This window comes from Arvicanthis niloticus, chromosome 10 (genome assembly GCF_011762505.2).
Source record: "Arvicanthis niloticus isolate mArvNil1 chromosome 10, mArvNil1.pat.X, whole genome shotgun sequence".
In the NCBI taxonomy this organism is placed as follows: Eukaryota; Metazoa; Chordata; class Mammalia; order Rodentia; family Muridae; genus Arvicanthis; species Arvicanthis niloticus.
The window spans coordinates 67,747,978-67,762,442 of NC_047667.1; the positions used below are offsets into that span (position 1 = coordinate 67,747,978).

General features: G+C 47.8%; 1 protein-coding gene and 1 long non-coding RNA gene across 2 annotated transcripts in view; one reads left to right on the forward strand and one right to left on the reverse strand.

Moving 5' to 3' along the window:
• Nucleotides 1-14,465, reverse strand: part of LOC143443753 (uncharacterized) — a 36,736-nt gene that overhangs the window by 17,945 nt on the left and 4,326 nt on the right. The gene's annotated exons all lie outside the window — the stretch shown is intronic.
• Nucleotides 9,639-14,465, forward strand: part of Plxna2 (plexin A2) — a 191,640-nt gene continuing 186,813 nt past the window's right edge. Inside the window, exon 1 of the mRNA XM_034512965.2 lies at nucleotides 9,639-9,784. The gene's annotated coding sequence lies outside the window, so the exon portion shown is untranslated. The remainder of the gene's footprint in view (nucleotides 9,785-14,465) is intronic.

Below are 14,465 nucleotides of genomic sequence, written 5' to 3' on the forward strand. Positions count from 1 at the left end.
CAAGAATGACCTTCTAGCTTCCCAGTTCCCAGCCTAGAGTCATCAAACCCCTTGGCTTATTTCTTTGGGGTTTTGTTTGTTTGTTTGTTTGTCTGTTTCAGTTCAGTTTTTGCCTTCCAACTTGTTTTGATTTTCGAGTCAATAAACAGAGGAAAACGGGGAAAGCTGGAAGTGAAGGATGGGGATAGAGTTGCCTTTCCTGGTCTTTCTTTCTACCTATCAAGCACTGAGAATATCCTACAAGAGACCATTTCACAGAAGGAAGAGTGCTGAGCTTGACACTTAACTGGTAAAGACTGGGAGGCTTCAGACAGAACTTTCCTAAGTATTCACAAAACTGAAAATGTGACAACAAGCTAACATAGTAATTAACTATTTTATGCTGTCCGTTGATGATGTGACTGATTCTCTCTTGCCAAGAACTTGTGCCACTTCTGGATTTTTTTTTTTTTCCAATCCATAGTAATTCACACCCTGTCCTAAATTTATAGCCTGAAGCCAGACTCTGTGCTTTGCACCTGGGTGTCAGAGTATTGATTTATTTAACCAGGGTATTTATTTATTTTCTCATGGGGTGAGGGACTTTACTCTTTGCCAGCCTCCTCAGGCCAGCTCCCCACCCCACCCGCTTCAGGCCCTGCTCAGCCCCACCTGTCTGGTTTGAGGCCTCCCAGACTCCTCCCCATCTGTAGCTCTGCACTGCCTCACTGCAGACAGGAAACTGGTTCTGTGAGCAGAGTGGAGCCATTCCAACCAGGTCCTGCTGTCACTCAACTCACACTTGGGGGCTTTTGTCCCAGGGAGGACCTAGCACTGGATGAGATACCTCAGATATCAGCCAGGAAGAAGGAGCTGGGGAGCTGAGAGAAGGAGAGTTGAATGGTCTGTCTCAGAAGGCGTGCAGTCAGAGGCAGAGAAAATTCTTCCCATCATTACTGTCTTTCTTTCTCCCCTAATTAGGAGGAGTGAGAGTTCAGTTCTTCTGGGGCTTGTAGGGCAAGGATGTAATCAAGGTGAAGTCAGGCATGGCGTTTTGCTCACTGGGCTCCCTGCGGATTCCCACAAAGACAGGCTAGCACATTCACTCTAAGGGGTGCGGGTGCACACATTGCACCCAATTATCCCATTATTTTGAAAGGCCATGAATGTGGTCTTGTGTGGCACAAAGGTGACATAAGCTACCGGAGAGCTGCATGTGCTTGCAACTTCTCTGCCAGCAACAGAGATTCTCCCTAATAAACACTCACACCTAGTAAGAGATGGGTGAATGGGCCTTATTAGTGTGATTGTTTATAATAATCACGAAAACAATTATAGCATGCTCTCCATTGTGAGAAGATAACATTCTGTACCCTCAGTAGCAAAGCAGTCGGAAGCTTTGTGGGATGAATCTGCGAGAGGCCTCCCTCTGGATCTCTGCTAGCTGAAGGTTAAGAGGGCACGAGGCCCAGGGTCTCCCACTTCCTCAACCTGGAGTAACTCCCTCAACTGCATCACAACTTCTTACCCAACCATGGACAAAGTAGAAAAGATGGAGAAGTCAGACACATGGTTCAACATATAGACGTCCTATGCTACCTATTGATCATAGGACATCACTTAATTTTATTTATTTATTTATTTACTCACTTACTTACTTACTTACTCACTTACTTACTTACTTACTTACTTACTTACTTACTTATTGAGACTAGGTTTCATATAACCTTGTCTGGACAGGCTGTCTTCAATCTTACTATGTAATTGAGGATAACCATGAACTTCTGGTCTTCCTACCTCCACTCCTTAGCACTCTCCTGCTAAGATTATGAGAATATATAACTATGCTGGCTTATGCAGTTCTAGGGATTGGACTTGGGGCTTCATGTGTGCTTGGTAGGCATTCCTAACAATTAAGCTATACCTTTTGGACAGTGACCCCACCATACAAGGGACTCAGTGAAGGAGTTGAAAAGGGAAGAACCCCCAAAGATGCAATTCGCCAAATGTTGGTCTTGGGGGTCAGGCCTCAGACTCCTATGTAATTAAAATGTTTGCCTAGTAGTGGGCAAACATGGTTCTGACTGGCCACAAGGGCTATTCCAACACAGAAAGACTTCTTGATTCCATAAGGAAAGTGACTAAGGGGAATTTCTTTGCTTAGTTACATTTCACCAGGAAGAATAAGAGAGGAGGAAACTCGAGTGCCAGGGATGGAATAAGGAAGCCAGTACAGGCAAGTGTATGCCAAGGGACATTTTGGTGAGCCAAGCTGTTTTCTACAGACAACCAAGGAAAAGACTGAAGTACACTCTAGCAGATGGGAAGCAGACACCACCATGCATTCACGTAACACTTCCCAGTATGAGAAGTCTATTCCCAGACAGCATCTTGGTTGTTTCTTCTGGATCCTTGCAGGACACAAGGAAGAAATATTTCTACTTTATAAATAACAGAATGAAACAGAAGCATCAAGAAAGCTATCCTAGAAATACCTGACTGAATGAATAGAACTTCCTTAGGGAAAATCTTCTCAAAAAGGGAGGGGGAGGAAAAAAAAAAAAAAAAAAAAAAAAGCAAAGCAGAGCACGGAATTCTTCTCAGATGCTGTACCAGGCATAAAGCAGCAGCCTAAGTCTTGGCCAAAGACCACGAGTCAGTCCATCCTCCATTCTGTAACCTCTGAGCTGGCAGGCAGTCCCAGGGGCCTGTTGGGTGCTTCTGAGTGCCACTGCCCAGGTGTACAGAAGATATTCTGCTTTTAGAAGCGCTCTTAGTTGAATGGAGGAATGGGGGAGAAGGGGTAGGTTAGGAAAGAAGATGAAATAGACGAGGACATGAGCCCTGCCTGTGGAAGGTTTAGGGAAAAAAAGAGAGAGAGAAAGTCCACTGTGTTTGATTTGGAGCTTTAACAAGCTTGCTACTGTTTAAAGTGCACAGAAAAGTGAAGTTTGCAAGGGGAAGAGTGGAGGAGGGGACAGGGCGAAGTCTTTATGAATGGTGCTGAGAATCTAGCAGGTGCCCAGCTCCTGTGTGGCTGCTGGCCCTGGGCCCCATAGCCCAGGCAGAGGCCTTCCACTCGAGTGGCCCAGCAGCCTCTCATTTCCATTCATGGGACTTGGCCTCTCAGATGGATGCCTTTGTTGCCAACAGTATGTGTGTGAGGGGGTAGGGCAGAGGCTGCTACGGCTGCCTGGCAATGTCTTCAGGGTGAAAGTGAGGTACAGCTTTGGAACATGAAAGACCTACCTACCGGGGTACCATATTACTGCTGGCTTGGAATCTGAGCAAGAGAAAAAAAAAATGACACTCAGCTCAGGGCAGAGATAGGTCAAGTGAGAAGTGCCATGACAGAGTCAGTTCAGGGAGCCAGAAGCATGCCTGAAGACAACTGGTGTGCTGCCCCTAAGATGGCCATCAACACCAGCAAGCAAAAGCCCACTCTCCTCCTCCAAGGTTCACGCACAGCTCCCAACCCCAGCCCCCATCTCACTCCAGGCCCCTTGATATATGCATACACACACTCCAGGCAGCAATCCCATGCTAAACATTGACACTTGCCACCCCCATCTTGCAGAGGAACAGACTTAATGTAGCAAGCCTGCCAGAGTGTGGCTGGCTTCCAGAACCAAAAATACCTCCTATGATCCAAGGGGCTACCGAACTGGCAGCTATTTGTGGGGTTGAAGCTGCTGCTGTGACAGAGGGGACTCCCATCAGGATGGGCTAGCTGCCCATTTGGGACCATCCTCCCCCAGTATATAGGCTTGTTTGCTGATGCCTTTCATAGGAATGCTGGTCTCTCCCTGAAACACAATCTCCTGTTCTCTCTTACTTTTCTTGTCATCTTATCTATGTCAGTCATGTGGTGACAGGGAAAGAAAAGGACTAGGGACAGAAACAGCACTATAGCTGTCCATGACTGTGCCAGGGTAAGGCTTAGGGATCACCATGTGGAGCAGGGGGGAAGAACCCCTTGGAGCTTCCAACAATCTGCAAAGACTAGAACATTCTTTATTTAATGGGTATTTATTAAATACCTGCCAGTTACCTAAAACTGTGTTGGGCTATACATGTCACTCTTGAGCCCTCCCTCCCTCCCCCACTCCTTAGCAAGGCCCCCAAGGCCTAAGGTTTGACATCAACTGGGCAGGGTGAGAAAGAAACACAGGGGGAAGATAGATAAAGAAAACTTGAATGCCCAGAAAGGCAATAGAGCATGGGGGTGTGGAGTCTGTTTTGGTTATTTATGCGAAAAAAATAGAATGCCACTCAGCCAGTGAAGAAGAATGGAAGCCTCTCATTTGTGGCAGTCCATGTACCCAGACCACTTTATGTCAACTGAGTGAAGCCAGGCACAGGAAGACCCATGCAAAGGCTTCACAGAAGTGGAAAGTCGTAAGGTGGCTGCCAGAAGCTAAAGGGTGATGGAGGAGTTGTAGAGCCAAGTCACAGTTACAGCCAGATAGCAGAGCAGCGCTCCAGAGTCTACGGCTTGGTATGGCTACTACAGTTAACAATAATATATCATATGTTGCAAAATAAGTAATAGCTCTTTGAGGTGACAATATGTTAATTCCTCTAATCTGATCATGACATGTCACATATAGTGAAATGTCACATTACACCCTATAAACATCTACAATTATTATGTATCAACTAAAATTGTAAATGTCCTAAAGAGATAATTATGTACTATATGCAGTTCTACTGAAGGAAGAAATATAATAAATTTGCTCTTAATACTTTGTGGTCAAATGATTGATGGTCAAGATAGGTTAGCTCAGCACCTTTAAAGGCTTGAGACTGTGGACATTACTGTCACCTGTAAAACTCAGGAGCCAAAAGTGATTAGCTTAATTCTTTTTTATTGATTTTTTTTTCATATATTATATTCCAATCACAATTTCCCCTTTTGCAACTCCACCAAATCCTTTGCAACTTACCACCCACCCAGCATCATATCCTTTCTTTCTTTCTCGCTTTAGAAAACGAAAAAGAGCAAAAAGAAAAAAAAAACAAATTAAAACAAAAATTAAGAAACACACACACACAATAAACAAATCCCATTAAAAAAAACCCAGAAGCCATGTTATACAAACAAAAGACCAGTAAGACAAATAAAACAAAACAAAACAAAACAACAACAACAAAACCCAAATCAAAAAAAACCAAACAAAAAACAAAGCAAAATGAGACGTGTCTACAAAAATACCAGAGTTCCCTTTGTGTTGATCATCTGCTGCTGGACATGGGAACTACCCTTGAGTATGGTTAATATACCCAGTGAGACTTCACTGGAGAAAACTAGTTTTTCCTTTGCTGTAATAATAATACTTTTAATAAATCCCAGCGCAAAATTACTACCCACCTCAATGGTTTATGTTCCGGAATGAAAAAATACAAACACAGCCATTATATTTTAATATGCCTTAAGCAGCACAGTAGCTGGCCATCTGCCTAGCATCCATGATGCTAGAATCTACCTCCCACCAATCATTCCGAGCTACTACTTACTAATTTCTATGTTCTATGTTGCCGCTAGACACAAATGAGCAACCCTCTAGGCAGCATAACATTCCCTTGGTCTCTTTACATGGATGCTCTGCTTCTCTCTCCAGTGCACACCTCAGACATGGCATCTCTCTTCCCTCCTTCCTCCTTCTCTTCTTCCTCCTCTTCCTCCTCCCCTCTTCCTCTTCCCCCTCTTCCTCTTCCCCCTCTTCCTCTTCCCCCTCTTCCTCCTCCTCCTCTACCTTCTCCACTTTCTCCTCTTCCTCCAGTTCCCACTCCCAAGAAACCTAAAACCCGCCTCTTTCTGTTCTCTCCAGCTATTGGCTGCTGTCATTTTTATTTACCAATCAGAATTAATTGGAGGTATGCGTCCCAGAAGACACTGCAGACCCTCTCATGCAAACAGTTTTGGGGGATACAATTAGTATTAGAATACAAGCAGCTAGAATTTGCAAGTGAATGTCAATTGGAGATAGCTTCTTAGGTTAGGTGTGGAAGTTCCTGTCTACTTCTCCCTCTTAGCACTGGGACCCCATCTAGATTGAATCTGTGCAGGTCCTGTGCATGCTACCACAGTCTCTGTGAATTAATAATATGTGCTATGGTATAACAAAATGTCATTAGGAATAATTTTATTACTATGTTCCTTGAACAGAACAATAGTGTTTGGTTTTCACCTAGGCCCATGGCCTATCCTGTTCTTGGCCACCAGAGCAGTGTCACACATGGGTTCTATTGATTATCTGAATTCTTAAAGTGTAACTATGTGCTTAACTAAAACTGTATAACAGTCTTCTCCAAGATAAAAACATTCCATCCTGTAGTACCCTCCTTCAGCAGGAAAGTCAACAACTCAAAATAGCTTCAGGAAGTCCCTGAAACTGAGTAGATCCACTAGGTCTTTGCCTGCCAGAGTAAGCAATAAAAACTGAGAGCCTGCCTCAGATGGGAGGAAGATGAGCTGCAAAGACTCAAAAAAAGTTGCCTGAAGAATTTTAGACCAGAGTGGCTCGGAAAGGACACTCCCAAACTGCTTAGCTGCTGAAGGCTCTGCAGTGTGTTCCAGGTTTTCCCAGCTGCTACCAGTGCTGGAGTAGACCTTGGTGATGCAGCTGCTTTGAATAATTTCTGCCTGTAAGTAACCCCTCTCTCATACTCCTGTCAGTAACCCCAGTAAAAATCATTGGTTCACCAAGCTGGACTTTGGTGGTGTCTGTACTTTGGACTGTGAAGAGATCCCTAGCTGGGGTGAGTAGATGTGTGTTGCATCACCCTATGACAAGTTTTGTCACACAACAACTAACAAGATTCATATCAACAACTTTCCATTTTAAGGATAAAATCAATTCTTCAAATACCTCCACATCTAGTTTTAACCTTCCAGCTCCCTGGAGATTTCAAGCTGGAATCTCATTTTAGAGATGGGAAACTGGGGTGGTCTAGGAAAGACAAGGGTGCTGCTTCCAGGCACCTCTTAGATCAGGCTTCTGAGATCACATCCTGTACTGACTCCATTTCAGATGATGCTCAGTGGCAATGTGGGAGTAGGGTGGCATCATGTCACCCGGCCTGCAGTGTGATCTGTCTGTAGGTGTTCTTTCTCCCACACTCTCCCTCTCTCTTCCTTTATTCATGACAGGCAGGGCAAGTGTTGGGAGAAGAGAACAGGATGGGTGTATGTGGAGGAGTCATTTAATGTACCCCCATTCCTCATGTAAGGGTTTATTTCTGGATCACAGGGGGTGGGGATATGTAACTGAAATTATTTAAATCGTATTGTAATCGTCTCAAGATGAGATTAAATTGAGGTGCTGAGAAGAGACAAGAGATAAGACACCCCCAACACATATACAGCACTTGATCTAAAATTAAAGGCCCTAATATTTATCAGTTGCCCCAGCCCTCCTAAGGATGGTCTCAGGTGAAGCTGGCTAGACTGATGCTCTTCTCATTAGAAACATGGCAAAAGTGTTCCAGAATCCAAGAGCACCTTCTTTTTGTCTTCCTTAACAGTTGCGCCTTAAATCCAGTGTACTCAGAAATAAGAGGGTCATGATTATTTGAGTAAGGAGAGAAGACCCACTAGTATGCAGACAGACATAAACAGCAACAGAGGAAGAATAAATGTGAGAATCACCTGGCATTATATCAAAAATAAATGCTATGTAAAGTCAAAGGACCAGATAGGTGTGCATCACGGAATTCAGATTCTTTGTGGCTCCCAAGAACAAAACTGGCAACAGCTAATGAAACGTAACTGGGAACAAAATTTTAGGCAATTGATGAATTGATTAATTGAAGAGCTTTTAAATGAGGTAACCAGGTTTCGTTTTTTAGGAATAGCTAATTGAACCAGGTATCCAGTCTGGTAGCATATATCTTTGATTCTAGCACTTGGGAGGCAGAGGCAAGCAGAATTTTGTGAGGTCGTGGCCACTAGGGTCAATAATAACAAGTTCCAGGACAGCCAGAGATACATAGTGAAGAAAACCAAAAAGAAAGAAAGAAAGAAAGAACAAAAGAAAGAAAGAAAGAACTTACATTCCAAATCTCTCTGTCTCTTTGTCTGTCTCTCTGTCTGTCTCTCTGTCTGTCTCTCTGTCTGTCTCTGTCTCCCTCCCTCCCTCCCTCCTCTCTCTCTCTCTCTCTCTCTCTCTCTCTCTCTCTCTCTCTCTCTCTCTCTCTCTCTCTCTCTCTCTCTCTCTCTTGCTGAGAATTCAGCCAACTGTTTTTATGCTTTCAGAGGCATCCCACATCCTTTTTTTGTTTTGTTTTTAATACCGCTGAAGAGTGTGGCCACGAGAGGGCAGTAGGGGACGTTTGTCAGACACTTTGATGTGTTGAGTAAACTCGGTGTGTTCAATCTCCATCAGAGAATTTGAAGACCCTGAGATCTTGCAGGGTTATATCTTTCAGAGACCCTCACCAGAAAGCCGTGGCCGCGGTGGCTGCAGATACACAGACCACGAGCCAAGGAATCAAGACCCGTGAGAGCTCGGAAGCAACCAGAACCGAAAATCCTCTTTTCTGGGGTTATTAAAGTTGTCTTAACCTTCTAGCTATTACCCTCTGCCTCCAGGACGAGGTGGGAGCGCGGTTCCTGATCCTCTGGTTCCCACAACACCCACCAGTCAGCCCCTGCCTTACGTCCCCAGTGGATCAGGAAACCGCAGATGCAAAGTCAGGCTCCTCTCCAAAATGTAGAAATAATAATTATCAACAACTTCAAACCTCTTTTGACACAGCTCGCTGGCTTTCTAGAATTTGTAGGGTGGAGAAATTCGCTGTTCCGAAATCCGACACCCCATCTCAAGCCCAGCAACAGTACTGGTCCCTCCGCACTCATCCCTAGCTCACAGGTGAAGAGGAAGGAGGGTAGGCTGTGCTTGGTGACAGGTGATGCCACGCGAGGGGATGGGGTGCTCTCGTCACTCTGAGCCCCTCCCGAAGCCAAGCCAGCTGGCTCACCAGGCCCCAAGACATGAGTCCCTAGACCCTGGTACAACCTTTCTGGCCCCTTGAGTACTGACGGTGTCTGGTGGTCCAAGCTGAGCGAGGAGAAGGCTTGCAGAGCGGTAGCTCTGCCGGGTTCTCGGGTGGACAGGCTGGGGTATTGGGTCTGCGCGGGCGGGGCGCGTGGGCGGGGAGGGGGTTAACGCGGCCTCTATGATAATGAGCTGAGCCGTAATATAGGAGGCCGGCTGAGGGCGCCGCCACCGGAGCCGAGCTGAGCCGCGCTGCGCGCAGCACCGTCCGCGCAGAGCCGAGCGGGGGCGGCGGGAGCAGCTGCCGGGATCCTTCAGCTGAAGACGAGCGATCAGATCTGGTGGACCCGCGAGCCGCGGAGCCGCGGGGAGCTTACGGGCCCGGTCGCAGACAGAGCTGGCAGCGGGTTCCTGGAGGAAATAGGGCCGAGCCGGCCAGGAGCAGAAGGGAAGGAAGCGCGGGATCGCTGATGTCAGAGCAGCCCGGAAAGTCGTGCCGGAGAAACCTGAAGACACCCGGCTTTAAGCCGCCCCGGAGGGACCGTGCGGGACCCCACGCCCCTTCGCAACCGGGTCCCTGCGCGCAGACGACCGGGACGAAGACGCGAGGACCCAGTCGGGGGCCACCCCAGGAATACAGGCAAGCGCCCGGCGCGGGCCGAGGATTTTAATGACCCTGGGTTCCATGTGGACCTGGCTGTCCGTGTGACTCCGGTCAGGCAGGACTGGGCACTCGCTGCCCTGGGCAACCGCCAGTCGAGCGGACGAAGCGGGGACGCAGGGACAGACAGACACCGCCGAGCTGGGTAAGCGCCCTCCGCCCTTTCCCCGAGCGCGCTCCCGCGGCGGTTCCTCCGGCGCAGCCTCCCCAGGTCCTCTTGGGGTCCCTGCCCCGGCCCCCGCTTGGTTGTGGTGGCGAGTCTCCGCTCGTGATCCGCCACTTTCGCAGCTGCCGTCTCCTGTCCAGGCTTCCGGGCCATAGACTCCGGCGGCTCCGGTGGTTCCGGCGCTCCGTGGCGCGCTCGTAGCGCGCACCTGCCGGCTAGCTGCAGCTCTGGGGAGCGCCTGAGCGGCGAGGTCGTCCCAGGGTTGGAGCCCAGTGAGGGCCTCGATGGCACTAGCGAGATAGCCTGGGACGACTATGGCCGGAGGCCGGTTGGGGGGCGTTCACCAGGCAGTGTAGTCCCGGGTGGCCGCTGGCCGTTCCAGTGGTTAGGTTAGACTGGGAATTGAATCGGGAAGGAGAAGGCATCCTTTGCGCGCGTTCCGGGAAGCTGTGAGAACGGTTTGGAAGCACTGTGGTTAAGTGTTCCTGTCCCCATCCCCCATGGCATAGTGCCCAGCTGGGGCCGGCCCCCTTGGTTTGAGCAACAGTGGTGTTGGTTGAAGTGGGAGTTTGTCCAGAGTCCAAGAGGCTCGCTCCTTAAAGCTCATTTCCCTCCGTGTACTCTTTTTTTTTTTCCCTACCTCACGAAGTGATAGGATCTTAGAAAATTCCAGTCTCTTTGATTCATAGGTAGTCTTCGTAAATGCTCATCTTGGTCTATACGTCAAAAACTGAAAATGTCATTCCTAGGGCCCTCAAAAATGTCCGTCTGTTTAATATGACCCTTGCCCTAGGAGGAGCCACCTCTTCAAATAGCTCATATAGAGACAAGAGGAAGGAAAAAAGCTAGGAGGAAACTTGGGAGAGCAGGTCAGTCACTACCATCTGGAAAGGAGAGCCAGTAGTTGTCGAGGGCAAGAATGTTCAGTTCTGTGGAGAACCAAGATCGTAGACAGCTTAACCCCCTAGCCACTCACATGCACAACAGACAGAGGTGGATGGCTTTGGGTAGTGAGGCTACCAGATGTCCCTGAAGGTCCATCTGTGGAGAATTAGACATTTTGAGACACAGCCATCCTTGCAGTGGACCAAGGTCTGTACAGTTGAGTATCTGGGCTGGATCTCAGGCAATACTGAGATGGCCGCTTTCAACAGACCTGGAGTCAGGTTCAGCTCTCTGCAATTCCACACAATAGCAGGCCTGTCATACTGAGTCTCTTTCCAGATCTTGAAACTTCATTCTTCCCTCTGGGCCCCGGCTCTGAATGTTGGGGTCTTCCAGTGAGAACCAGTGTTCCCAGAAGAGCTTAGCCCTGGCTGGAGGAATTCAGCTGTTCCTAATTGAAATGCACAACTTTCTGTGCAATCACCCTGGAAAACTCCTAGAGTTGCTAGCAGCCCTCCATCGGCTGACCTCCAGGCTGGAAGATAGAAGAATTCATTAACTTCTCTTCTCCCCACAGAGCACCATTGGAAGTAATTACCTGTGATCTCTGCTGGGTGGCCTAGGGGTGGAAAATTGAGAGAGGGCAGGGAACCAAGGAAACAGAGTGGAATCTGGCCCTGTACCCCAGGAGGTTGCTCTTTTTGTTTGTCTTCTACCTGACATCACCTCCTCTTAGTGCTAAGCCCCCACCCATCCCACAAGTTGCTCTACTGTCACTAGCTAGTATTACCCAAAGAACCTGTCTTCTCTTTTACAGTTAATTCCGGCCAAAAACCTGTTGATAAGGGAGGCTGTGAGGACTGACTGACCTCTCTGTTCCTGTACTGTCCTCAGAGAATTTGCATTGGGATGGGGGTAAATAGTCTTGAAAAACAGTTGAAAGAGCATGGCTTTTGACCCCACGTATAGACGCTCTGCTAAAGAGCGGCAAGCCCTGAAGTGCCAACAACTTAAATAGTCTTCAGGTATAGCCTGGCAAGGGACGCTCAGCTGCACCCTTTTCATTGGCAGGGGATAGGGACAAGGATCCTCACAGATTGGATCTAGGCAGGGGTGAAGAGCAGCTGACCTTTTGGTTTAAGACGAAAAGGAAGAACCGACAATGATACCACATGACTATTGCTTAAGGCCATGCCATCCCAAGGCTGTTGGTCCCTATCAGAGCTGCCCTGAACATCTCTCCTGTGTCTAGACTGTCCATGAAGGATTGCCCTCCAACATGCTTGACCAAGAGAAGTTGTAGATGTGGCAGATGCTAAAGTTCAGCATCTGTTTTGCAGGAGTTAGGTGCTCTAGATAAGGTTGGGAAGCCTCAAAGGACAGCCTCTACTAGCTCCCCTCTCCTGTTTACAAATTCTCCTGGTTATTAAGCTAGTCTTTATTTCATGGGCAAGGAGACACGGGAGCAGGAGGGGAAGCCAGTGACATGCTTAAATACACAGGACAGCAGCTGGCAGGAGCTTTAAGCTTGCCAGCACAAGCAATCTCGAAATATTTCTGGTTCTGGAGTCATCACTGTTTGTGGAACCTTATGGTTTCTATTCCACCTTGCTTTCTGTGATTGCCTCTGGAAGATACAGGATTTGGTGCCGGGGAGGGGATTCCTGTTTCCCACCCCCCACCCCCCCAGCTGTCTTCCTGCATTGTCACACAGCTGTCTCTGCACAGAGAGACTAGGGTACAATATACTTCTGTCCATCATGGCAAATGGAGAGGCAGCGAGAGCCAATCCCCCCTCCCAACTCCATGCAGATCATAAAAGAGGAAGGAGCATTGTGTTACAGTCTGTTAGCTGGAATAGTCCAAGACTGCTTACAGGGAAGCAAGAGAAGCAGGCTTTGAGGTGCTAATATGTATAGCACCCCAACATTACCTTTCTCCCATTGCTACCCCTCACCCCAGGGCTGTCTGTTATCAATTCATTCTATGTGAGCATTCTGTTTCTCCCCATCACATATGCTCAGTTCAAACAATGATGAATGGAACTGATTCCCTTATGGGAAACAGTTTTTTCACTTAGTTACAAAGATTTCATGCCTGATTAGAGCAAATGAGGGGTGGGTGTGCCATCCCCTGCTTTTTTTTTTTTTTTTTTTTTTGTCATTTCTAAAGGTGAACCCCCTGTGGAGACAAAAAGAAAGGCAGTTCCTCTGGGGTCAAACAGCTGGTCCCATCATGCCTGTTGGGAATGGCTGGTCTGAAGGGGCTACCGCCTCTCCTCTGTTCAGCCTCCAGACTTCTGTGGGATCTACTTCCTAGTATATGGGCATATGGAATCTCTATACAACTCACTGCTCAATCTTAAACTGAAGGGCAGGAATAGAAGTGAGAACAGTTATTGTTGGGGATTAGGTCCCTATGGAGATCTAGTATAAGATGAGAGAAGGAAGGGAGGGCGGCAAGAAAGGCTTACAATTGAGCTCTTCCAGAAAGTTCCCTGCTCCAGCAGCTGGTTAATCATTATCCTGACTTGGTCTGGCTTAGTCTCTCATCTGGGTGGCAGGATATCTCTGGGAAACCTGGAGAACCAGCAGGTGTTCTGCAGCAGTCTTCTCTTCTGAGTGGAGTGGTTGGTGTTACCCCTCCCTGCCGTCTTCCTATAGCCGCTGGCATAGTATCTGACCCATTCAGCCTCCCCTCTACTTCTTTAAGTACCTCCTCCTTTACTTGTCCTTTTGCTCAGGCTTTGCCAACTGTTTACTGTCAGGGTGCAGCCAAAGACTAGACTGAGGAGAAGACAAGGGCTGGGAGAATTGAGAGGTCCGGCTTCACATAGGACTTCAAGCAATTTGGGTACAAATAGTGTTGGAAATATACATCGACCCATTAGACCAGAGTTTGCTTGAAAATACAGTAGCAGAGAATGGAGGGGGGAGTTTGAACAAAGCCTCTTGCTCTTCCTACTGACAAGACTGGTTCACTAAAGATTCTGAATGCCTCTAGCCTGTGGTCCTTGTTTTAGATATCTGAGGTTAGACCACTCGATAGGAGGTCCTCCCAAAGCATGTGGCTCATCAGAGCTGCCTTGCTAAAAATCCACAGAACATGTAGAGATGGAGTGTGCAGCTTAGGACACAGGCATGAGGGCACACTTGCAGTGCTGGGAGTCAGTAAGTAGACGAGGTCTCAGATAAACAGACAGACAGGCAGGAGACAGAGGGAAGATAAAGATGGAGACTGACAATGTGCTGAGATTCAAGAGCCAGTGACTGAGCCCCAGGCACAGGCTCCTTCAGTGAGCTTAGAGCCTGAGGCTCTGGGATGCAGGGAGCCAAAGTGGCAGGTTTTCTCCACTAGAGGGGACTCTTTAAAACCACAGGTTCTGAAATACTGGCTTTTGTGATTTTTTTTTATTTATTTATTTTATTTTTTCGGAGGTGGGGGGCTATATTGGAAACTCCCAGCCATTACTACCGGGAGACCACAACTGGAATGGCAGAGGGTAGAGCTGGAACTTTTCACCCCTGTTTGGCACAGAGGGATGGGACCAAGGGAGACAAAGGGCCCAAGGAGTAAGGGTCAGCTTCATTATAAAGTGTTCACCAGGCTTACAGGGGAGGCTAGCATCATAGGATGTGTGTGTGTGTGTGTGTGTGTGTGTGAGCGTGTGCGTGGGGATAGGTATAACCCTGAGAGACCAGCCTCACAGGACTTGTCTGGATGGGGGGGGGGGGGTGGCTGAGAGAAGCTTAACCCACACAGTTCATGTCTGTAG